Source organism: Crocuta crocuta, unplaced genomic scaffold (genome assembly GCF_008692635.1).
Source record: "Crocuta crocuta isolate KB4526 unplaced genomic scaffold, BGI_CrCroc_1.0 scaffold282, whole genome shotgun sequence".
NCBI classification, from domain to species: Eukaryota; Metazoa; Chordata; class Mammalia; order Carnivora; family Hyaenidae; genus Crocuta; species Crocuta crocuta.
In genome coordinates this window covers 2,646,039-2,673,621 of record NW_027529174.1, presented here as the reverse complement: position 1 = coordinate 2,673,621, position 27,583 = coordinate 2,646,039, and the positions used below count along the sequence as shown (strand labels likewise).

At 37.2% G+C, this 27,583-nt stretch overlaps 1 pseudogene; it reads right to left on the bottom strand.

The window, feature by feature from the left end:
- Positions 1–18,194: 18,194 nt before the first annotated feature.
- Positions 18,195–18,351, bottom strand: LOC144226415 (U4 spliceosomal RNA; annotated as a pseudogene).
- Positions 18,352–27,583: the final 9,232 nt, after the last annotated feature.

Below are 27,583 nucleotides of genomic sequence, written 5' to 3'. Positions count from 1 at the left end.
CTCCCGCCCGCACCCCGGCTGCCCGGGCCGCGACGCGCGCCAGTCGTCAAAGGCGAGACGCTGGGGAGCCCCACCGCACCAGGCGAAAGAGAGTCCCAGCAGCCAACAGTGGAGACTAGAAAGGGAGGGAAGAGGGGCGCCTGGGTGGCTCAGTCAGCTAAGCGTCTGACTTCGGCTCAGGTCATGATNCAGGACTGTGCGCGTTTTCGCCCTGCCGGACCTCGGGGTTCGGGATGAGCAGGCAAATAAAGCGGTGCAGGTCCGTTCCCTTCTTGACCAGGATTTGAGTGGGACCCAGATGAGTATGGCAAACCGGGAGGCCCGAAGAGGGTGGGATCCGGGTGTGTTTAAACTTGGTGGTGACGACGCTCTCTCGTTTCTCACGTCTGCCTGGATCTCCCCTTCCTCAGTCTCTCTGGGAAGCCTTCTCTGCCCGGATCGACTGTGCGTGCCTCCTTTCCCAGGGCCCCGGAGGCCACCTCTGCAGAAACCCCTCTGCCCTGCTCACTAGTCCCCCCCTCCCCCCCCAGCTCCCCAGCACAATGCCCCGGTGTCTCCTAGAGCAGTACTGGTTCAGTGGTGATGTTGGCGTCCCCAAATTCCTGCAAGTTCTGAGACCATTTAGGGAAATGTTAAAGAAGATCAAGACAAAAAGATTGCTGGGAGTTGACCACACATACATTTGCAGTAGGTCTGGAAGGTCTCTGGCTGCCCTGTGGCTCGCCAAGCCTAAGGCTACTCCTTTTTCTATGCATTTCTCCTGCTGTCACTCCCTAGCTGTTGCGTTTTGGTTCCTAGGGTGACTGGACCTCCGCTACCCGCCTCCATACTTTCCTTTACTTCTAAGTGGAAATGTCCAGGAAGCAGCCTCCAGGACCCTGGTTGATACTGTTTTAATCTCCTTCTACAGAAGGAGGAAAGACTGATCTCATTTGGTCTCCTTTTGAGGTACTTTTTGAAAGGAACACAGAGGAAAGGGCAGCAAGGAAGTACATTAACATTTCTTAAGGGACATCTTCCCATGCTGTTTAATTTAACACTCATGGCATCTCTGGGATATAAAAGTATTATGACTCTCATTTGATGATGTTTGGAGATATTAAACAGTCTGGCCAAAATACTAGCCTGTGAGGGAGGCTGCTATGTGAAGAGGTTTCTTCTCTTAAGTTGGGGACTTCAGTGTATTAGACGTGCACTGTGCAAACCACTATAGAGGAGGCATGGCCTTAACGAGTACAACATTTAGAAACAGGTGGAACTGGCCTGAAGGAAATTAGAACTTAGTTAAGGACCCCAAATCATTACTCAAATAACTGTATTACAAGGCAGACTGGGATAGTGCTCCGTCAGAAACGGTAGGCAGGGCTGTAATTCTGACAGGTGAAGTGGAAAAAAAATAACCACTACCTTTTTTCAGTTCTTTATATTCATGGAGCATGTGAGCAAGGCCAAATTAGAGTCTGGTTCAGAATCAAGGATCGATGAAAATAGATTTGATTCAAGGTTACTTATACTTTGATTTATTCCCAAAGTATTAAAAAGGTAGTGCGGAGTACGTAGGAGGGTAGGGGTTGGTCTGATTCTCCATTGTCTTCCTTTTTTTTTCCTTAAATAGTTTATTGTCAAGTTGGTAACCATATAACACTTGGTGCTCATCCCAACAAGTGCCCTCCCCCATGCTCCATTGTCTTCCTTGTGTTTCCTGGAGGCGCACTGAAAAATCTCTGGTCTCAGCAGCCTGTGTGGGGTGAGATGTCATTGAGAACAGAGATGCCTGAAAATACCTGAGATGCCTGAAAATACTGGCCTCTATGTTTCTTATACTTCAAGCAGATCAGCAAAAGGAACAACTCATGCATTATGAGTGTTTTTCCGCATGAACCCAGCCATTCTGAATGTTCTTGTACATGTCCTTTGAAGCAAGAGTTGTCTGAGGTGTACACTTATAAGTAGCGTTATCATGGGAGAAAATCTAGTTAAACTCTAAACTGTTTTCCAATATGTTAAATCTATTTACATTCCACCAGCAGGGCATGAAGTTTCCATTGCTGCACATCCTTGCAAAAAGCTTTGCCAGTCTGGTAGGCGTGGCATCTCATGGTGGATTTAATTTACAATTTCCAGTACTAATGAGGATATCTTTTCACAAATGTATTGGCCATTACTGTTTCCAGTGAAATACCCATTCATCTCTTTTTCTCATTTTTCCTCACTGGGTTGTTAGGGTTTTGTTTGTTTTTTTTTTAACCCATTATAGGAATGCTTTATGTANTAATGAGGATATCTTTTCACAAATGTATTGGCCATTACTGTTTCCAGTGAAATACCCATTCATCTCTTTTTCTCATTTTTCCACACTGGGTTGTTAGGGTTTTGTTTGTCTGTATACGAGTTATTTTTTTAAAAAATGCTTAGGAAAAGACGTGCAGATGGTCAGGCCATTATATGGCTTGCATGATAGGAGAAGATGGATGGGAGAATGAGGGAAGATAGACACTTTATTTACCCAGGAGCAAAGACTGGGGGATTCCACAATTAACTAAATGAAACTAATTCCAGAGGTCTCCTTTCATCCAAGTCTTTCAAAGAAGTTAGATCCCAGATCTCTGCAGGGGAGGCTGAACAATTCAGTTAAAAACATTCCAATCTGTACCTAGAAGTTCATATTCATTTAAACTGAGCTTGTACATCAGCATATATCACCATGTCTAGTATGTATAGCATCTAAAGCATTCCCACTTACTCTGTTCAAGACAGAAAGTTTGATTCTGTGTACCGTGCTGATTGCTGTTTCTTCTCACCCGTTATCTCTTGCATTCTTGATTGCAAATGAGCAGCTGAACTCTGTTTTTTGCCTATAACCTATAGGAATGAAGGCTCAGTTTGATCGTAGACCTACAGATTAACAAGACCTGCTTAGCCTGTGTTAGGCATGTCCAGAAGAGTTGTCAGAGAGGGCATTAGGGAAGGGTCGAATGTCAGACAATGAAAGACTTAGCCACAGAGAGAAATCCAGTCAAGCAGTAGTCGGCATTAGCAAAGTCTAGTCTTATGTACACAGACGCAGCTTTAGGAATTGAGACTAGGAGTAAGATATAGAAGATTTAGGAGTTCTATGCAGGCAGCCATGCAATCCTTCAAATATTAATTAAGCACTTTCTAGACTCCATTGTAGAAGCTTGGGCTACAGCAGTGACCAAGTCAGTTTGTCTCTGCCTTCATGGAGTTGACAGATTTTCAAGGAGATGCAGATAATAAGTAAAACAAAACAAAACAATTTCAGGTAGTAGTAAATGCTATAAAGAAATTAAAACAGTGTATTGCAATAATAAAAAGTGACTGGGAGTTTGGGGAAAGATATTTGAGACAGGTTTATCTAGGCTTGCCTCTCTGAGGATATGCTATACAAGGCTTTAAAGATGAGAAGAAACTGGCCATGGTCTTGGGAAGAACTGTGAAAAAAGAACTGTGAAAGAAGAGCCCCAGGCAAAGGGACCATCAAATACAAAGGTCCTGTGGCAGAAACAAGCCAGGAAAGTTAAAGGAGCAGAAGTAACTGGCACAGGGTGACTGGAGTGTGGGAAGTTGAGGTCAGAGAAGTAGACAGGGTATGATCCTGATCATTGAAGGCCCTTAGAGGCCATGGCAAAGAGATGGAATTTTTCTCTAAGTAAAATGGAAAGCCTTTGGAGGATTTTGAGTAAATAAGCAAGGTGATATGATTTACACTTGAAAAAGATTGCTCTGGCTTCAATGGTGAGTAGGTTCTTGAGGATCCTAGTAGATGTGGGGAGACCAGGCGGGAGGGCCTGCAGAAGCCCACACCAGAGGACTTCATAACAAAGGATGAAGGACTGATACTTACCACAACCTGGATGAACCTTGAAAAAGTTTTGCTACATTAGAGAAGCCTGTCACAAAAGGCTATATACTGAATGAGGCAACTCCATAGAGACAGAAAATAGATGAGTGGTGTCCAGGGCTTGGGGAGAGACAGGAGTGATGGCTAATAAGTAAGGAGTTTCTGTTTCAGGGTGATGAAAATGTTCTGGAATTAGACACTGGTGATGGTTGTGCAATCTTTTAAAGACTAAAAACCATTGAATTCCTTACTTTAAAAGGATTAATTTTATGGTATGTGGATTATATCTCAATTCTCAAAAAAGAAAGAAATACAAGTCAGATATGATGGTGACCTGTTGGACTAGATGGTGGCAGTCTTTGCAGTTTGGCATAGGGAAATTTTTATCTGTTTTTGGCATGAAATATCCAAATTTTGTTATTTAATGGATGTTCCTGGCAACCATGAAGTCCTCTTCTCCCACTTTGTGAAGACACTCACCTAAACCATGTCTGCATCAGTGACTGTGCTACAGTCACTAGGTTTACTTTGTTTCAGGTCAGAAAATACTTTGTTAAAGCCAGATGCAGAACCTTGGTCTTTATGGTCACTTTGATGTAATTGTTAACTATGAATATCGTCATTATCTAAAACATAGAAAGTGGACACTATTTGTGAAATAATGATAACCCATTATGTCTACATGCTTTATAGGATGCTCATTCATTCATTCAGTGAGTTCACTTATTCATTCATCGAGCATCAGCTCGAGTTTGAGCCCCATGTTGGGCTCTGTGCTGACAGCTCAGAGCCTGGAGCCTGCCTCGGATTCTGTCCTCCTCTCTGCCCCTCCCCTGCTTGTGCTCTCTCTCTCAAAAATAAATAAACATTAAAACAATTTTAAAAAAAGAAATACCATCCCAATTTCAAATTTGAAGTGTAGAGAAAAGTTTTTGCTTAAAGGCTTCTAAAACCAAAGAATCAAAGTTCTACTGAAGTTATGGAAGTTGAAAGCCAACAATTCCTGGATCACCTGGCTGGCTCAGTAAAGCACGTGACTCTTGATCTTGGGGAGGTGAGTTCAAGTCCCATGTTGGGTGTTAACGCTTACTTAAAACAAACAAACAAAAACAAACAAATATTTAAAGGTAAAAAGATAAGTTCACTAATAAAATAAAATAAAAACTTAAGAAAAACAAAGCCAGCAACTCGAAAGACCCAATTTAGCCTATGGTCTCCAAGTAGAATTCAGGGTAGAAGCCAGTTGCAGTGCTACAGAGCTGAGGCTCAAGAGGAGATGGTCACCTGTGGCAGAAATTGGTCTATTTGGTTCAGAAGATGGCATCTATTACTTAGCGACGAGAATACCTTTCAGCTCTATCCACAAACATCTTTGGCATCTGGATCAAATTCCCTTTTTATAACCAAGTTTGCCTTCCCTTTGACCACTAAAATTTCATAAGTTTTAGGGCAACTCCAATAATCCTAATTTTTCCTTTACCCGTCTATCTCTTCAAATTATGTAGATATCAACCTCGCTGCTTCCAGGAAAATCTCTTGGCTCAGAAGGACTTTTGGATGAACCATGTTGCACTGAGAAATCACTCCAGGAGAAACTCTTCTAGAAGACAACAGAAGAACAATGAATACAAGAAATGGAGGACCAGAGACCAAGAACATCTACATTTCTTAAGACTTTCTGTTGTGTGATAATTAGCTGCCTGATAATGACACAGCAGGTCACCTAATTGTAAGAAATACAACATCCTTTATAAGAGAAGGAAGCTTTTCTTATTTTCTCTGATTACTTGATAAAATTAATTTTAAACAGTTTCAGGAATGATTAAGCAACATTATTAAAAGTCCTTCCCCTTAAGGGTATTTTCTAATGCACATGGTGACTGTGATGTGGACTGATGACCAGTAAAAAACTTGTATGTCCAAAAAATATTCTTGCTAATGTTTTGGGGTTTTATTGACTTAAAATTGCCCCGTTTTGTTTTGTTTTTGTTTTTGTTTTTGTTTTTTGTTTTTTTTTTTGCAAAAGGTGCTAGGCTTCATCTCTTCAATCTCTTGAGGTCAGGAGCCACTGGTGGGTGGAAATACTGCCTGTGAATTCTCTCAGCACAGTCCAGGGGAGGCTGACGTGCAGACTGAAAGCAGCACAGGTTTATCTCAAAGCCTTTAAAGATAAATTCCTTTCAAGAAAAGTAATAAGAGAATTTTTTAAAAGGCAAAAGTCAATATCTTTTGCAGTTACATCAATGCCCACTGGGCTAGATTTTTCACATGATAGATGTTCTGAGGGTAAAGCCATTACAGAAAAGCAGCACTGTTATTGCTAATTTGAAACATGGTGATAAAAAAATTTCAACCAGTTGAAGACAGAATCTTTTCTTTGTTCCTTAAGTTGCAATTAAAATATGAATACATACTAATGAAAAATTTATTAGATTTTCTTGGCATATTTATAAATCACATCAGGGCAAAGCTGGCAGAAAAACAAACACTTCCAGACATACGAGATTTTATAAAAACAGAACCCAACATTAAATGATAGCTATAAAAATAAAAGGGCAGATAAAGTAAATTTTATTATTTCTACACAGAAAATTGTATAGCCATTTATGAATCACTGGATTGGTTTCTAATCTATTTAAAAATGAATCAAACCATTATTGTGTTTTCTAAAGACATCTGGCATTTATGAAAAAATGCACAATTTCCTTACAAAGGCATGTTCAAATTAAAAATCTTACTGCATTTGGTCAAAGATAATTGAAAGAAATAAAGAGAAAAAATGGTATAATCTTTTAAAAAAATGTTAAAGTAATCAAGAGACCTGGAGTGACTTTCTAAATATAAGTGAAATTTCAGTTATTATCATAAAAAGGAGTAATCACTTCACATTTTATCTGTAGTGTCTCTAATAATCTTAGCTCTGATTTTTTAAGTGAACCATGCAGTTGCAGTATAACCATGCTGTAAGTTATATATATATGTGTATTTCATACTGCTCTAATTAAATACTAGTTGATACTATTTTAAGACATTTCTGAAAAGAATAAAATTAGCCAATGTTGCATCTTTGTCCATTTGTAAACTAATCAAATCCCTTTTTCTCAAAAATTAATCACAAGTCCTTTTTCTAGTTGTCAACCATTAGTATGATTTCAGATAGAAGCTGCATTTAATCTTATTGAGTTTCAACCCTAATTTAAGAGTTTTTATACAGCTTACAGGGGAAAAGCAGTAGACAAAATAATATATTTGCTTCTTAGAGAAAACTAAAAAATAAAAATAAGGATAAGGCAATCAGTGCCTTAACTGAGTAGGTTTCCAAGCAGGTCACCCCTTATATTCTCTGGCATGACCTCTCTATGTTTAATGTCTATTGGCTCAATTGCCAACAGTTGATTTGTGGCAATTGACATTGGTCAATCAAAACCTACTTGAACTTTTTCTCACCCTCTATCCTCTTGTATTTTCATTCTCTTAAAATATATCAAGGGATTGCCTCCAACTCCTGGAGCATCATTAATTCTATACCAGGCAAAGCACTGGAGGCAGATAAGATGCTGCCTTATTGATGATGTCTTTCTTCCCTGATCACATGATAATAAATAACACTCCCGTTCCTCTCAGCACTTTGTATCTCCTTGACACATCTTTACTTTTTCTCCTTAGCACTTACTACCTTACTACCGCCTGATAGACCATACTAGATTTTCTGTCAATATAGTTGTTGGTTTGATTACAGTTGTCTCCCTTTATGAGAAAGAGAACCCCAAGTCAGGATTTTAATCTCCTTTATCATTTGAAGAACACTTAATTTATATTCACTTTCATATTGTTCTATTGTCTCTAGTTCTTGGTGTTGTTAAGAGTGCTTGGCCCATAGTGGGCACTAAAACTACGTATAAATGAGTAAAGAAAGTAATCTGATTCATAAACCTTTTATTGATAATATTATATTATTATATTACATATTATATTATTTATTTATAATATTGTATTATATATTATATAANCTGTAGGGGAATGATGAAGAGATCTTCCACTGTATAAAGCATTGCTTAGAATCTTCCTGGATTCTATTCTCTATTCTGTTCTATTTGGTTTGAGAGACTTCAGACCCTGGAATTTAAAAAAGAAAAAGATCAATAAACATGGTGGAAAATAAAAATAAATGTAAAAATCTTGTTTGGAACTGGAAACCAGGAGAGCAAGAATTCTTGGAGGCAGCATGACCTCAGGACTGAGAGCTCCAGCAGTGAAGCCGACAAACTGGCTTTGAGTCATGGCAACACCACCTGATATTTGACCTGGGATTAGGTCAAGTTTTTATTATTCATAAGAACGCATAATTTTTTTTGCCTGCACAACATCCCTTTCTTTGGGAAACCAACCTTTCCCTCTTCTGTGAGAATCTCACATGATTCAAGGGTCAATCCCTGGATTAGCACAGGGGCCGTGGCAAAGGCTTTCTCTTTTTCTGTGAGTGTGACATATAAGGACCATGTGAGTTCCATGAAGAGAGGCTATCTTAGAATGATACCAAGGAGTGATGAGAAGTGGAGAGAGAAAAAGAAAGAGGAGAGATTGAATTGTTCTACATGCTGGCATTCAGTGTACCTGAAGCCAGGTCCACCCTTGGAGTTCAGAATTAGGAAAATCAAAATTTTCCATTTTTATTTTGTTTAAGTTGGGTTTCTAAAAATTTCAATAGTAACTGGCACAAAATATGTGCACAAGAAAGTTTTTCTGTGTTGGTAATGATAAATGTAGGAGGAAGAGATGTCTTCAAATAGAAGAGAGGGTTGTGAAAACATCTAATGTTTTGATCCATTTTTTAAAAACTCACAATGAGGGGTGGCAATGTTGAGAATAAGAATGGAGATTTAAAAAAAAGGATAATTCATTTTCTTCTATGAAACTTTCAAGACCTAGACCCACCAATTCTTCAGAAAGGCATAAGAACGATGTGGGACAAACTACAATGGTCTTTTGTCATCCAGACTTCCCAATAAATGCATAACTCAAGCACCCATACTTTTTTTAACTTCCTATTTTGAAATAATTATAGATTAACAATGAGTTTTCACAAAAAAGTATACAGAAAGGTCCTATGTGTCCTTTGTTTAGTTTCCCCCAAAGGCAGCATCTTGCATAACTATTGTACAATATTAAAATCAGGAAAGTGACATTAGTACAATCCATAGGGCTTATTCAGATATTGCCAGTTTGACATGAATTCATCTAAGCACCACCAGAATCAAGAAGGGCCAATTTCATCACTACAAGTCTCCGTGTACTACCCTTTATAGCCATACCTTACCCCCCCCCTCATTCTTAACCCTAGCAACCATCTGTTCTTCCTCTACATTATTTTGTTAGTTTAAACATGTTACATAGTTGGAATTATATAGCATGTTACTTCGGATAATAGCTTCTTTTAAACTCAGTAATTTCCCTGAGATCCATCCAACCTGTGTATATCATTAATTTGTTTCTTTTATGACATTCTATTTAACTATTCCACTGTTGAAGGACATCCAGTTTGGGGTTATTATGAATAAAGCTGCTAGGAACATTTGTGTGCAAGTTTTTGTGTTGACATAACTTTTCACTTCTCTGGAATAAATACCCAAGAATGCAATTTGCTGGGTCATATGTTAAGTGCTTCTCTAATTTTTGTAAGAGATTAACAAACCCAGCCAACTAATCTTTGACAAAGCAAGAAAGAATACCCAATGGAAAAGNTTAAAAAGAATGAAATCTGGCCATGTGTAGCAACGCAGATGGACCTTGAGGGTGTTATGCTTAGTGAAATAAGTCAGGCAGAGAATGACAAATATCATATGTTTGCACATATAGAAGGATTAGGAGGAACTTAACGGAGGACCATGGGGGAGAAGAAGGGGGAAAATGGTGGGGGGAAGGGAGGGACGTAAACCATGAGAGACTCTTGAATGTTGAGAACAAACTGAAGACTGATGGATGTCGGGGGCAAAGGGGAAGATGGTCATGGACGGGGGCACTTGTGGGCATGAGCACTGGGTGTTATATGGAAACCAACCTGACAATAAACTATTTGTAAAGAATAAATAAATTAAATAAAATAAGATAAGACACTTTTGTAACTTGAGAAAAATAAATAACACACAGGTTTGGCCAGAATATGATGGAAAAAAAAAAGACATAAAAAGGTAAGCCTTGGGCTTGTTTCTACGAATATGTAAAGAACTCTCAAAAAAAAAAACCCATAAAATCAATGTTTAAAATATATAAAAGATTCTAACAGAACAAAGAAATGTGCACATGGATGTCATATATGCATATGAAAACATATTCAATAACTAAGGAAATGTACAAAAAAAAAGAGATTAACAAACCATTTTCTAGAGTGACTGTATCATATTAGTTTCCCATAAGCAATGAGTGATACAGTTTCTCTGTATCTTTTCTAGCATTTGGTGTTATCATTATGTTTTATTTTAGCTATTCTGATGGGTGTATAGTGATATCTTCTTGTGGTTTTAATGTACACTTTCCTAATAGCTATCGATGTTGGGCATCTTTTCATTTGCCTATTTGCCATCTGTATGTCCTCTTCAATGAAATTTGTGTTCATGTCTTTTGTCCATTTTCTAATTAGAGCTTTTTTTTTTTTTACTGTTGGGTTTTAAGATTTTTTTTATATATTCTAGATACAGGGTCTTATGTTGAATATGTAATTCATAAATATTTCCTTTCAGTCGGTAGCTTGGCTTTCCATCTCCTTACAAGATCTTTCACGGAGCGAAAGTTTTAATTTTTAAAAAAATGTTTTACTTCACGTGAACTCTGTGCCACACATAGGGCTGGAACTTACAACCCCAAGAGCAAGAGTTGCATGCTTTACTGGTGCCAGCCAGGCACCCCACACAAGTTTTAATTTTGATGAGGTCCAATTTATCAGTTTTCCTTTTATGCATCATGGTTTTGGTATCACATCTGAAAGAAAGTTTTCATCTAGCTGTAGGTTCTGAGTATTTTCTCCTGATTTTTCCTAAAACTTTTGTAGTTTTATATTTATATTTGAGTCTGTGGTTAATTTTAAGTTAAATTTTATATAAAGTATAAGGCTTAAGTCAAGGTTTTTTTCAGTTGGATGGATGGATGGATGGATGGATATCCAATTGCTCCTACACCAGTTTTTGAAAAGGTTCTCATAAACTTTTAAGAACGTTAAGTTACCTTTGATTGTGTTTTCATCCTTTTGGTATTATTTTCAAAACTATTTAGAAAGTAGGATAACCACTTTTATCCAAAAGTCACTTTAGGATAATCTGGTTTGTGTTGATTTGATTTTACTGTATTTGTAGCCTCTGAAAGTCATTTTTGTTGGCAGCTCAATTGCATCTCATTACATTTCAAGAAAAGGAACAGCAGTGTCCTAACCCACCCCTCCCGCACGAGCACACTTAGAAATGCTCTGACCTTTTCCAAACCAGGAAAAATTGCTGCTTGTAAAAGTAATACCCAAACCTCAAGGTTCCCATTATTTAACATAGTTTCTCCTTCCTCAGCAAGACCTGGCATTTACATGGGTGTTAATGAGATTGCAGAAAGATCAATGCTTCAAGTGCTACATGGAAACTGTTTTCAAAAAACCCTCCTGTGGAGTAAGTCAGCTTGCAACAAGTGTAGATCAAAGTATATGCTGGGACATGACTTCACTTTCAAGAAAACATACTCAGTTTAGAACCTGAAAATGTCAAAAGAAAGACCTGTACCTTCCTTCTGTTAACTGGAAAATTACTGGAAAGGGTGTATGGGTCTGTGTATGGAACAATTCAGTATCTCTCCCCCTGAAACCAACACAAAGATCTTTGCAATCCTCAGGAAAATCGGAGCAGGTTTGTGAATACCCTAGAGAAAGAAATCAATCCAGCAGAAGACGGGTGATTGTACACAATAGCTGCTGCTTACATATGCATCCTTTTCCTAATTACCTCTTAGATGTGACCATTATAAAGGAGAATCAGATGGTGTGCTTGGGGCTTTAAAATTCAGTATGGTTGTATTACTAAGACTTATAGCTACAAATTTGACCATTTCCTCAGGAATATATGCCTGTGGAATAATAATACTAGTAAGTAAATAATATGTTTTACATATATTACTTCACTGAAGAAGAGGCAATTTCATAAAATACACCAAAATGGTGATTGTGATTGTTCTTACTTTATTTTCTCTCATTTTCATGTATTGTACATGTGGTTAAAATGACTTTTATCATTGGAAATACATGTACATATTATAAGATCATCGAGCTACTTGCTGAACACTTTGCATTTTATTATATATAAATTATTCCTCAAAATGTACAAAAAACAGAGTAAATGAAATGTATATGCAAAACACACTATCAATAAATCAATTTTTTTGAGGCAAAAAAAAAAAAGACAAGAGACATACCAATTAAGGGCAATGTGTGAAATTTGTTTAAATACCAATTTAAACAAATCACTTACATATAAATAATAATTAGGGGATTCAGAACTGGGTATTTGGTAGTATTAAGGAGTTACTATTATATTTTTAATGAATATATAATTTACATACAACAAAACACACAGATCTTAAGTGTTCAGTATGTCAAATTTTATCAATAGTATCCCCTTTAACAATTTGGATATCTACCACCCCAAACAACATGTAGATATAGATGATGTAGATGTAGATGTAGATGTAGATGTAGATGTAGATGTAGATGTAGATGTAGGACATTCTCATCACTCCATAAAGTTCCTTCCTATTCCTTTCCAGACAGTAATCCCCCACTCTTACCTCAGGGCAACCAATTTCTGGCTCCTGGCACCATTGATCAATTTTGCCTATTCTTAGACTTCGTGTAGAAAGAACATACATGAAAATACTCTTCTGTGTATGGCTACTTTTACATATCATAACATTCACCCATTCTGAGTGTACAGTTGAATGACTTTAAGTAAATTTACCTAGATGAGCAATTACATAATCTAGTTTTAGTATATTTTCATCAGCTGAATAAGATCCTTCGTGTTCATTTTCACAGAATTCCCATATCCACACCCAAGCCAGGCAACTACCGATCAATTCTGTCTCCACACATTTGCCTTTCCTCGAAAATCCAAAAAATGTAAATGAAATCATACAATATGTGGTCCTTTGTGTCTAGCTTCTTTCACCTAGCACAATATTTTTTGTTTCATTAATATAGTAGAATAGATCTGTACTTTAAAAAAAAATTTTTATAGTTTTTATTTATTTTGAAACAGAGAGAGACAGACCATGAGCATGGGAGGGGCAGAGAGAAAGGGAGACACAGAATCTGAAACAGGCTCCAGCCTCTGAGTTGCCTGCACAGAACCCAATGTGGGACTTGAACCCATGAACCATGAGATCATGACCTGAGCTGAAGTCAGATGCTTAACCAACTGAGCCACTCAGGCACCCCTACACTTCATTTCCTTTTACTGGCTAAATAATACTCCTTGTGTGCACATACCTTATTTTGTTTATCCATTCATTTCTGCAATCCATTCATTTGTTGATGAGCATTTGGGGTTGTTTCTATTTTTTGACTAGCATGAAAAATGCTACTATGAACACTTACACTACACGTGAGTCTTTCTTTTCACTTATGTTTTCATTTATCTTGGGTAGATAAGTAGAAGATTAATTACTGCATCATATGATATATTTATGTTTCACTTTTTAAGAATCAAACTGGGGCACTTGGGTTGTTCAGTTGGTTGTCTGACTTGATTTGGGCTCAGGTCATGATCTCATGGTTTATAAGGGGATTCTCTCTCTCCTTTCTCTGCCCGTCTCCCCATCTCACACTCTCCCTTTCTCTCTCAAAATAAATTAAACATTAAACATTTAAAAAAACCTATTTTCCAAAGTAGCACATAATTTTACATTCCCATCAGCAATGTATGAGGATTTTAGTGTTTCATATCCTTGCCAACATCTGTTATTGTCTTCTTGATTACAGCCATTCTAATAGGCATATATCAAAATGTTTTTCAGGTCCAACAATATTGTTGCATATGTTAGTATTTCATTCCTATTTGTTGCTCAATAGCATTCTATTGTATGAATATTCTACTTTCTAAAAAAATTATTCTTCTGTTTATGGATAGTTAGATGGTTCCAAGTTTAGGAACTTATAAATAAAACATTATAAAAATTTTTGCACATTTTTTTGTGCATATATGTTTTTGTTTTCTTGAGGATAAATTCCTAGGAAAGAATTTGCTAGGTGATAGTGTAGATGTATGTTTAACTTTATAAGAAGTTGCAAAGTCATTATGCTATTTTATACTCCTAACACAAATATGTGAGAGTTTGAGTTCTCCATATATTCACCAACTTTTGGTATCAAACTTTATTTTAGCTTCCCTAATATTATTCTTTAAGATTATAATGGCATTGGAGTTATATATTTTGTTTTGTTTTGTTTTGTTTTACAAATAGTTTATTGTCAAGTTAGTTTCCATATAACACCCAGTGCTCATCCCCACAAGTGCCCTGAGTTATATGTTTTTTTTTAAATGTGCTTATATTTTAGAGATATTTAGAAAGTTTTATAAACGAAATTAAATACTATCTGAAATTTAATTCATAATAATTCAGTTGGTGGGAGGGGCAGGAATTAAGGTTGAGTTAGATGAAACAAGAGGCCATGAGTTGATGGTTTTATAACTGGGAAGTGAATATCGGAGTGCTCATTGAACTTTTTCTCTAATCCTGTGTGCTTGAAATATTCATTATAAAATGTAAACAAGTTAAGAGTTGAAAAACTGTATGTTTACATTTTTAAAAATGAACCAAGTATTTAAGCTGTTGAACCAGCCATTGTATTTCATTCTGGCACAATTATAATCTCTTCCATAGGTATTCTTTTTTAAAAATCTTTTTAATGTTTGTTTATTTTTGAGAGACAGAGACAGAGCATGAGTGAGGAAAGGGCAGAGAGAAGAGAGAAAGGGAGACACAGAATCTGAAGTAGCCTCTAGGTTCTGAGCTGTTGGCACAGAGCCTGACTTGGGGCTCAAACTCAGGGACAGTGAGGACATGTCCTGAGTTGAAGTTGGAGGCTTAACCAACTGAGCCACCGAGGTGCCCCCAGACTAATTCTTGTGACACTCTGATGGTATCAGTTGTACCATCTAAGAATAATGGAGAATCTTCTGGAGAGAAAATAAAATTCATAAACAACTCAACTTTTTTTTCCCTCTGAGCACCTTATCCTGGGAACTTAAAGACATTCTAATCAAATTTTATTAAATCATTAGCATTACTTTCAATCTTTTAAGGAGACTAAATAACTTGTCCAAATAATGGATGAGTAAATGAGAAAGAAACACTATGTTTGGATATAGACTTCTAGTGTACTGTTTTTGTTATTATTTGTTAGAAATTAGTTTTTGTATTTATTAGTGATACCACAACTGCCAACTATTAGCGTTCTCATCTATACTGGTTGCCAATGTTAAAAACCACAGTAAGGAAAGTCCAAGAAAGACATCATCAAGACATAGTCACACAAGATAACTGATCATTCTTATTATGTCAGTGGACAGTCCAGAGAAAACAGTCGTTCTAAATATCATCTCTAAGAATTATTAACATTCTCTTGTGACAGAGAAGGGTCCTATTGCCTGTCAGTATCTTTGACAGCCAGACTTTCATTTCCAGGCACACATAGTACTCATTTAAAACTTATAAAGATATCAAGTGGATAACGTCTCTTCTCTTCCCAAGGTTTGATTGATTATTTAATTCTGTGACTTTCTCTTTGTGAGGATATGATTTCATGAGTCACTTTAATTCCCTAAGTCTGAAATAGAAATTGAAGTGTTGCTTTTTTTGGTTATTAATTGTAAATCTTGGAAATTTATTTGACTCCTTTCTGATCTTATATACCAAAAATGTCACTCTCCAGGCCTCCTATTTAACTTTATCCTGTACAACTCTAGATTCACGAACTGTACTTACTCAGCTGAATTTTAAGTGATTATGGCAAATGTAAATGGCTCTAGACAGTCCCCAAATCCTATAACTCCTTAAATATCACAAAAGTAGCTGAAATTGCGTGCCAGTCATGCATTATATTAAAAATAACAACATCAGTGACATGTCTATTTCCAAATGCCTTTTTTTAATACAAGAAATACAAGTAACTTAGGCATGAAAATTTTGAGTTCTTATTTAGTTATTTAATTATTTATTCTAATTTAAGTAAGCTTCAGGCCCAGCGTGGAGCCTCACAACTCTGAGATCAAGACCTGAACTGAGATCGGGATTTGGACACTCAACCGAATGAGGCACCCAGATGCCCCCAAATTTTAAGTTTTTAAAAGTTTGCTTTATGAATGAGTTTTCTGTGGATTTAAGCATTTAAATTTCTCTTGTTTTGGTAGCCATTATCTAAAAATGATTTGCTATTTTTCCTCAATATCTTGGGAAAATTTTAAGTTCAAGTTATTGAATTACTACATATAAATGACTACTTTTTTCAAAACTTTCCATACATTTTTTTCCAAGCAGAGACCTTCAAAAGTACTTTCTCTTCATGACATCAAAAGTCTTAGCTAAGCCTCCTATTTTATTTTTGTATTTGGATATTTCTCATGGATGTGTCATGCCCAAGGCAAGATTCAGCTGCATATAAAAAAAAAAGCATGTCTCCACATAAGTGATTAAGGGATGTTGTATGTGAGACAGTGAAACAATCCAACAATGGTAATTTGTTCCAACTGCTTTTTGAATACTCATTATTTTTTATAAGCTCCATTTAGCCAGTCTCACTATTTGTAAGTGGCAACAGACTAGCTAGTAGATAAGCAACTGGGTTCACTAAAAATATATTAAATTTTGTGAGGGAATTATTTTATTTAGTGAGATTCACAAGTTTGTAGCTTTTATAAGATCTCAAAACACATCCTGTGGAATGTCAAGTGTCCACAGAATTACTATGCATATTTTATAGATGAGAAAAGCAAAGCTCAGGGAAGGTAAGTGACTTTCTCAAATCAGATTCCAACCAGATCTGTCTAACAAGATAACCTATTTCCTTTCTGCCATATGTGGGGCCTTTAAGTACTGACACTGAGCAAACATTTTGGGCGTAGGTGATATTTGCCCTTTTTAATCCAAGCTTGAGCTATAAAATGAAAATAATGAGTCCACAAACTAATAACTACAATTTTAAAATCCAAAAAGCCTCAAGCTAGGTTTCATAACTCATTTGGCAGTGAAACCTGACATAAGCTAAATTAATTTGGCAGCAAAACTTGGCCTGAAATGTAAAGACTACTCATAGCCATTTAGTTATATCGTTTATACCGTTTAGTGTGAATTTCCAACATTTTTGTGGTGTAAATATTTATTTATTTATTCATTAGAGGATTCTTTCCCAGACCAAATGGCAGTTGTTTTGTAATACATTTTAAATATATGGTATTACTTTAAAAAGCCTAAAAAATTCTGAACTGATATACATCTAGTTCCAAGGGTTTTAGACAAGGAATGATAGACCTGAATAATGAGTAAGAATAAGAATAAAGATAACAATAAGAATGATAATAAAGTTTGAGTTCTATAGTTTTATCCCATCTTATTTTTTCCTTAAGATTTTATTTTACTTTACTTTACAATTTAATTTAATTTAATAATTTTATGTAATCTCTACATCCAATGCAGGGCTTGAACTCACAACCCTAAGATCAAGAGTCACATACTCCATTGACCGAACCACTTAGGCGCCCTTCATGGTGTGTGCGTGTGTGTGTGTGTGTGTGTGTGTATAGCATTTGTCATCATAATGTGAATACTTCCTAACTTTTTTGAATAGGTTTGCTCTCATTATCTCTAAGGAAGGGAAAACATGACTAAACTCTTGACTCCATGAAATTTTTTGGATAAATGTATATTCGACATCAAACTGAGTTTTAACTTCTTAAATAGGAAATTAATTCAACTAGAAATAGAGAATGCTGTTTTGTATATATGGGTCTATGTATGCGTGTGTGTTTCTTTGAGCTTGTCTTAAATATAAGCCTCTCTGGTGATTTTATTTAAATAGGGATGGCATTACGTTTATATTTTTTCTCTTATTATAATTAGACAACTGTAATAAATTAAGAGCCTTAGTGACCAGTGTTATGAAACTGGTTAGGATTTCAGCAGATACTAAGAAAATGACAGGGTATAACTCTCATATAAGCATAAAAATTATTTCTTTTTCTCATAAATTATGGATGATCAGTTGTACATATTTAATCAAGATATTTCTTTACTCTCTAGAAAATTTTAAATTTAAATCAAGTTTTCAAATATTAGTTGTTTTCTAGGTCAGTAGTTTTCAATCTCCTTTTTCCATCTCAGAACCCATTGAGGGAAAAGTTTTCAATTAGCAATAATCGCACCTCAGATAAACTTCATTGGCTATGATACTGCTGCTAAATAAAGCTCAAAACCCATTGAGGATACAACATATTCCTTTCAGTAACAGCAATTAACAAAATACATTAGTATTTATACAACCAGCAACCATTCCCATTCCTGGGGTCCAGCAGAGCCAGTCAGTGTATCAGGTTGAGTTTTAATAATCATTCAAAACATTTTATATATTTCCTTTTACATGTTCTGGATGCTTACTTCCTACAGATTGCACTTTACTGGCCTATGTTGCAGCCCTAGGGTGAAAGGAATCTAGAATGGACAGTAGAAGAGGTAGATAATAAATATCACTATAGCCCTGAGGCTATGTGCAGCAGTAGTGACTGTAGTTTGTCCCATTAACCTTCCTGAATTGAGTCATTTATAGAGATTGTGGCCAGCCACTATCTTGAGGGTCCTGGACTGGATTTAATGCAGAGCAACAAGTGGATCTTGTGATGCAAGGGGTGGACTGTAATAAATATTTCTTATGCTCAGCTTCACATGCTTTCAGTCATCTTTCACTCCAGTCATTACCACGGCAACCAGCTTTGTCCAGCTCTGACATCAGTCTGCCTAGGCTCTGCCAATTACTTCTTGCTTTCTGCTCTGGAGCCTCTTTGATGCCTCAGGGTGAGACAAACCCAGGAGTTTACAATCTAAATGATCACAATTTAAAGGAGACAATATCCTTTTGAAAAAATATCATTGATGAGGAGTAGGGTGGATAAATGCTCCCACCATGCTTTAGGAAGACAATTCTGAGAGATTTAAAAAAATTTTTTTAATGTTTATTTTTGATAGAGAGAGAGAGAGAGAGAGAGTATGTGTGTGTGTGTGTGTGTGTGTGTGTGTGTGTGTGTGTGAGTGGGGGAGGAGCAGAGAGAAAGGAAGAAAGACACAGAATCTGAAGCAGGCTCCAGGCTCTGAGCTGTCAGCACAGATCCCGATACGGGGCTCCAACTCATGAATGGTGGGATCATGACCTGAGCCAAAGTTGGATGCTTAGTTGGAGGGAGCCACCCAGATGCCCCCTGAGAGATATTTTATACTCCTTTGAATGTCCCAGGAACATCAAGCTATAGGCACCTACAATGATGATCAGCTTGATAACATATACTTTGTTTCCTTCTTTCTCTTCTGTTTTCTGGATTACTTCCCAAATAAACTCCCTCATGGGGAGATCCAGGATTAGTCTTACCTATTATATGTTTTATCAGTGGCTCCTAATACCACACTCAGGGTTGATGATTTGCAAGAAAGACTCAACAGAACTCAGAAAAACTGTTAACCTCATGATTATGGTTTACTACAGTGAGAGGATCCAGATTAAAATCAGTAAATGAGATAGGTGCATGGGACAACGTTGAGGAGAAATGAGGCACAAGTTTTCAGGTGTTTCTTCCTAATGGAGTTGTGTAGGGATGCACTTCATTCTCATTACAATGATGTGTGACAACACACATGAAATATTGCCAGATAGAGAAACTCACTGAAGCCTTGGTATCCAGAATTATTACTGCAAATCAGTCATGTAGACATGAAATGCTCATATGATGAACCTTAATTACTCAGACTCCAACTCCCCAGAGGTCAAACTGATATAACATGATCCAGGGCCTCAGGCACATAAAAACATGCTTAACAGGCAGGATATTCTTTCTTTTCTTTCTTTTATAGTTTACTGTCAAGATTGTTTCCATATAACACCCAGTGCTCATCCCAACAAGTGCCCATCACCTTCATGCCCATCCTTAATGCCCAACACCCCTTTTCCCCTCTCTCCCATCACCATCAACCCTCAAGTTTGTTCTCCATATTTAAGAGTCTCTTATGGTTTGCCTCCCTCCCTCTCAACTATTTTTCCCCCTTTCTCTCCCCTATGGTCCTATGTTAAGTTTCTTCTGTTACACATATGAGTGAAAGCATATGGTATCTGTCTTTCCCTGCCTGACTTATTTCACTTAGCATAACACCCTCGAGTTCCATCCATGTTGCTACAAATGGCCAGATTTCATCCTTTTTCATTGCCATGTAGTATTCCTTTGTGTATATAAACCACATCTTCTTGCTCTATTCATCAACTGATGGATATTTAGGCTGTTTCCATAATTTGGCTATTGTTGAAAGTGCTGCTATGAACGTTGGGGTTCATGTGCCCCTATGCATCAGCACTCCTGTATCCTTTGGATAAATTCCTAGCAGTGCTATTGCTGAATCATAGGGGAGTTCTATTGTTAATTTTCTGAGGAACCTCCACACTGTTTTCCAGAGGGGCTGCACCAGTTTACATTCTCACCAACAGTGTAAGAGGGTGCCTGTTTCTCCACATCCTCACCAGCATCTATAGTCTCCTGATTTGTTCATTTTAGCCACTCTGACCAGTGTGAGGTGGTACCTCGTGTGGTTTTGATTTTGTATTTCCCTGATGATGAGTGACGCTGAGCATCATTTCATGTGTCTGTTGGCTATCTGGATGCCCTCTTTGGAGAAGTGTCTGTTCATGTCTTCTGCCCATTTCTTCATTGGATTATTTGTTTTGCGGGTGTGGAGTTTGGTGAATTCTTTATGGATTTTGGATACTAGCCCTTTATCCAATATGTGATTTGCAACTATCTTTTCCACAGGCAAGATATTCTACAGGCTCAGAGATTGTCACCTAGGAGCTAGCCCAGGGCCAGTACTATAAAGATAGGCTTTCTTTGGAATGTACGGGGTTTGAGCAACCCAACCTGCTGACTTTAATGCACACGTCTTTATTTCCCTATCTAGAGGATAAGGTCCTCAAAGAAAAGGATTACACACACACACACAAACACACACACACACACACACACACATACACACACTTCCCCAAATGCATACGTACTTTGTTGTTCCTTTGCCTGAGTCAGAGCAAATGAGCATTTCTGAATACCTGAACCTAGTTTTCTCCCAAGAACATGTTTTAAAAACAACCTGGGGTTGTGTTATTAAGATGGTTTGACATCCATGTTGACTCCATGCAGTTAGTATTCATTGCAAAGGCTCAAGAGTTCCCACTCTTGTTGGCTCTGCTCCAAATCTGGATCAAGGTGAAGGGCAAGTTTATTAGATCACACTACCAAGGGAGAATTTCACTGTTAATGTAGAAGGGTGAATAGTCCAACCTTTCCCAGAATCATCTCTTTTCAACTCTTCCTTTTTGGCTCTCTTCCACCCATGAACCCCAAACCAATTAAATCAGAACATCTGGAGGTGGGGACCAGGATCCCAGGTGATTGTAATGTGCAAAAGAATCCTTTTCACTTTACTTAGATGTAACTTGTTACAGCCTCGGTCTCACTCAAAGTGTGGTCCATGAACCAGCAACACTGACTTCATCTGGGAGCTTGTTAGAGATGCAAAATCTCAGGCCCTACTCAGAATTCACATTTTAACAAGATATTTACGTGACTTATTTGTATATTTTCAGAAGCTGTGACCTAGGCAATAGAATTCCTCCTAGTACTCTAGGGCTCCATATGAGAGTTAGAGACCAAATCTCCAGCTGGTAAGTATTCCTTGGCCTGACACATTTCATTCTTGTAGATGATTTGGTGAAGGATGGAATCAGGTTCCTGCCATATACATTTCACTTAGTCTATCATCTTAAGTTATTTGCAGGAGGTAAGGAGAGGAATGGAGAGGTGCTAGAATTGATTCCACAAATTACATCAATTTATGTAATAAGAAGATATATTAATAGTGGCTTTTCATGATACTCAAAAAGCTTGTTTCCTTACAAAGTAAGGAATAAGGTTTCAGAGAATTGGCTAAAAAAATCTTTTGTGGCTTTTAATGAATGGAAGTTAGGGAAAAAGAGTTCAGTAATTAACATCCCATGGTCATTACACTTGGGCACTAAACTATTTTTTTAAATAGTGTAGTTGATTTTTCTTTTTTAATGTTTGTTTATATTTGAGAGAGAGAGAGAGACAGAATGTGAGCAGGGGAGGGACAGAGAGAGAGAGGGAGAGCATCTGTGCTCTCAGCACAGAGCCCAACACAGGGCTTGAACTCAGAAACTGCAAGATCATGACCTGAGCTGAAGTCAGACGCTTAACTGACTGAACCACCCAGACACCCCAGCACTAAACTATTAAATGGTAGTCTCAGTTACAGACAAATCTGTCCATCTCAGGTTCTCTAAGTTGACCAGCCTCTGGGCCATTCCGCCAGCAGCAGCCTTAAAGTAGGACTTGAGGTTTTAAGATAATGGCTTACAAAACTCAGAATTTGATAATGATGCTAATGAACCTTTGTTGAACACTTACTATGTGCTAAGCATTGTTCTAAGAGTTTTAAAGGTATCAACTCATTTAATCCTCACAATTGTTTGAGACACTATTATTATTCTTTTTACAGGTGGGAAGACTGAGGTACAGAGAGGTTATGCAAATGGTAAAGGCAGGATTCAACCCAAGGTTGTCTGATATCTTCTACACAAAACAGTAAACCTCATTGCATAGAGAATCAATATGGAAAAGGAAAAGAGACCATATGATTCTCTCTTTTGCCCATCTGGGGAGCATTTGTAAGTTCTACAATTAGATGGGAGAAATATATTCCTTTAGTATATATTTTACTTCTCAATGCAATGCCTTTAGAACTTTCATGTGCATACAAATGAGTCAGAGATCTTGTTAAAATGTATATTTGGTTTCGAAGATCTAGAGTAGAGCCCAAGATTCTACATTTCTAACAAGCTTCCAGGTAATACTGATGGTAATGGTCCAGAAACCATACTTTGAGTAACAAGGCCAGAGGATGCACAAATATATTTTTTTAATACATAAACTCATAGGCTCACCTTTTGTTAAATAGATTTTGTAAGAAGCATTTCATTCTAGGGGCCTGTGAGGCTGCTTCTAATTGTTCACAGGATTTAAAAAATGCTCTCCAGATGGGCAGAGGGAGAGTCAGATGGTTTCTGATGCTATGTGGTGATAATTGAAATCTTTTTTATTCTTGTAATTTAGTATCACTGATATGTTTAGGATGGAGGTATTCCAAAGTATGCTTCTTACGTCATTGATGATAATAGTTCCTAATATTATTTCCTTAGGTGATACCTAACCTGCTTAATGTTTCAGGCTTTAACTAAAATCATGCACATTTTAACCTAATGGGTAGTAAAGTACAGTAATTTAATTTCACTGTAGATAGAAGTAAATTTTATTATGCTGTTATAAGGAAATCAAACAATAATAACAGTGTTTTATAACAGTGTTTTGAAAAGATGCTGAAGTTTGGATTTAAAAAGTAAGACCACAGCGTGTAGATTTTTTTAAAAATTTATTTATTCTGAGAGAGAGAGAGAGAGAGAGCGAGCATGAGAAATAGAGGGAGAGAGAGAGCATCCCAAGCAGGCTCTAAGCCCAGTGTGGAGCCTGATGCAGGACCCAATCCTTCAGTGGTGAGATCATGACTTGAGCTGAAATCAAGAGATGGACGCTTAACCAATGGAGCCACCCAGGCACCCCCAGCATGTAGATTAAATCCTTCTTATTACCTACATGGCATAAGGAAGCACAAATTGCAAAATAACATCCTTTTTAAAAGTTGGGTGAACATCAAAGGTATTTTTGTAATCTGATGTTTTATTAAAAAAAGATAAAAGTGAACAGTTTCACACCAGCATATATAAAATGATTCCAATAGTACACACACACACAGAAGAAAGAGACAAGGATATATATTGAGATTATCAATAGTTAAACATAGGTGGTAGGATTAGGGACTGTGGATTTCTATAACATAATTTGTAGAAATGTTTTTCTATAATGAACATATAAACAAGAAAAATATTAAATTTAATTTTAAAGAAAATAAGGTGATCTATAATCTTTTTTATTTTAGTAAGCCAAGAAAAATATGTATATTTTGGCCAAGAAGGCTGACTTAGTTAACATCAGCAAATCAGTAGTAGGGTTCTCCCACCTACAATAACTCATTTGTCATCATTTATTTCAACTTAATTTTCCTTATTTCTAAATTCTTGGGAATCCCTTACTAATTCTCATGAGCCAACAATTTTTTTTTTTCTCAGCAGAAGCAGTCTGCCTTGTAGGCAAAATCTTTCAAAACATGGAATCTACATGGAGGAAGGAGGACACAACAATAAAAAATATTCATTGATCTAAATTAAGAAAACATTGGTATAAACGCATTCAATAAAATAGATAAATGGCCTAATTGAGGGTGAGTAGTTTTCTCCCATTGTTTAAAGAAACCAGGGAATGGTCCAGCAGTTCCTTGTGAACATGAAATTTCTTCGGATTTAAGTTCATCATGTTTAATTGAGAAAGTTGAGTTACACCTCTTCTACTTGCCTCAGGGTGGAAGAGTTTAGTGAAAAGGACAAAATTAGGAAGGATATATACAAGCAAGCAACATGGCCATGCAATGCTTTTCCAAGAAAGTTAAATTATTTCAACTTATAAACATATAAAAATTAAATCTTTGTATCAGTGCCCCTCTCTTCTTGCAAATTTTATTTTCTTCTAGAAATTCTACACTCAAGTTCTAATCCCAAATTGTCATGGATACCTAGAGCCAACATTCATAATTCTGACTGTCAAATTTCATAAGATGTCTAGTAAGAAGCTTAATAATTTGTTACTCCATAGTCCTTCAAGATGTCATGCCTGATTCATTTGGGACGTTTAGAACCAGAACTTGAAGCTTCAGGAATAAGGCTTTCCAGCAGGAAACTCTGCAGCCCTTTTCACAATCAAAGCCATATGAATCTTCTCCCTGGGCTGGATCCCTTACTAGTTGCTCTACAGACAGCTCCATAGATGATAGAGCAGAAGCTCCTTGGATTCGGACACATTGCTCCAGGTTCGGATGCTGGAACTTACTTCCTATTTCAATTTTGTTTATCACCTAGATTCCAAGAACTAGAACTCTGTTTAGGTGCCTTGGGTGCTGAAAAAACTTATTCTCACTCCTTCAGCACCTCCACTAATGGACAGCTCTCCAAAGGCACTGGTCTAGGAGGAATGCTGCTTTCTCAGTGGACAAAATTCTTAGAACGGTATAAGGAAAGTAAGGTTATATGACATTGCGCCATATCATATCCCCACGTATTCTTTAAATGGGGCATGTGCCCTCCATGGATGCTGTTTGGCAATGTCTGAACTCACTTATAGGGGAACTTAACAAAGCTATGTGTACCAGGCACACAGTAGAATCAGTAAAGGTTAGTTATTTTTATCGCACTATTAGCAAATGGTGGGGCTGGAATTCAAACAAAAGCATCTTACATTTTAACCACTTACCCCTCCCCCCCCCCCGCCCCGGCCCATCTATGTAGACTGAGTACCAAGAAAAGCCTGAAGCCTCATAGTTACTCCATAGACATCTGGAAATAAGATTTCCTATTGCAAAGATCTGCTAGTATTGCTCCTTTGCTTCAAAGCCTTTGATGTCTCACTATCACTTTCAGAAAGAGGCCAACTTCCATTAACATGACATTGAAGCCCTCTCACCATCTCATCCCAGTCACTGTTCCCCAAACACCCCATGCTCTAGCCAACTGCTCCCTTCACCACAGCAGTACGTCCAGCTTGCTCAAATCTCTTTCTGTTTGTGCTCTTCCATTTGAAATGCTATTTTCCAACATCCTGACCTAATGTCACCCCATCAATAAAACTTTCTCTAAAAGCCCTTTTCTATTCCCAATTCCTTCCTGCTGAACTGTTGGTTCATCTGTATTCTCCCACAGGAGGTTTCTCACACCTCCATTATAGCACCAATTACACTGTATTAATGTCTCATATTTTTTATGTCAACCTCTCCAAAAGGATTGGGCATTCCTTGAGAGGAGGACGACAAGCAATACTTGTTTGAAAAGTATGCATAAAACAATTATTATTATTATATACCAGGCACTATGTCCATTATAGTTCATCAGCTATGACTTATGAATATTAATTTGAGTTAATTTGAGTGGTCCTCCAGCTAAGGGGTTCCCTTCTCTCCATTATATCATGCCTCAGTTTGGGCTCAGAAGCAAACTCTGAGACAATGATTCAAGTGAAAGTAGTTTATATGTAAAGTGCAGGAAGCCCTGGTAGGAAGTGAGAGAAAGAAAGAAAGGAAGCAATAAAGTGTATGTTATCAAACTACCTACCATTGTAGGCAATTGGAGCTTATTGTTACTAGGAACTTGGGGAAATGGTGTAATATACACCTCAAAGTTGCACACCCTAGAGGAAGGGTTATGTTGAGTATTTGTATACCATATTTTATCAGTCTTGGTTGACACAACTCAGGTATTTTAATTCCCCATTCCTTCCTTCTAGCCTATCCCCTTTGTATCTGGGCAGAGCACATGGTTTCAGAAAAGCCCTCAAGCGAAGGGGTGGAGATACCAGCAGCTGGAAGCAGGCTAGAGAAGGCTGAAGGAGGAATCTGTGCAAGACACTGACAGCATGTCCTACAATGCCACTCTGAAGTTCCCTAGGGTTGCGGAGGAGGAACGTGAGTTAGAATTTTGGAAGATTTCAAGTCATTCTCACTTGACAGCAGAGTTTCTTAACTCCTAAAACAACACAAATTCCATCTGTGGAGCTAAAGAACATAGGTGGTTAGAAGGCTGAAAGTAATATGAGACTGAACCAGTGGGTAGAATCTAATATAAATTGGTACTGGTATTAGGTTTGCATTATAGATGAGGTTACAACTTCAAGGAGCAGGTGTATATCCACTCTAAACAAGAAAAGTTTTTTAAAAGCTTTAGTTACACAAGCACAAATTGCAAATGGAAAGCATGGCCTTTACTCATGTATATAAGCCAAATAAATATGAAGACATTTAAAGATCAAGTTAATAAAGGATCTTTAGCAGATAGGATCTGGGAGAGTACACTCCAAAGCAAAAAATATTAAGAACTTGAATAGCCATCTGACACAACTGTGCTTTTGGTCTAAATAGCTCTTCTGGGTTTTCATAAGGGAATTTTATGGAGAACAAACCAATATAGGAGTAAACTATAAATGGCTGGAATCTATGATAATAGCTTATGGGGAATAGTAGTGCTATGTTATTTCTTTAATGTTCCCCACCACTGTTCTTACAGGTATTTTACTAAGCAAAATGCAAGTTTTAAAAATAACTTCTTGCATGGAGCTGTCGGGTTTACTCCATTCAGAGCATGTCATATCTGTACGTGCAGTACAGTGTAGGCAGGTAGTGTAAATAAAGGACTGAGTTGACTGCAAACATCAACACATATGT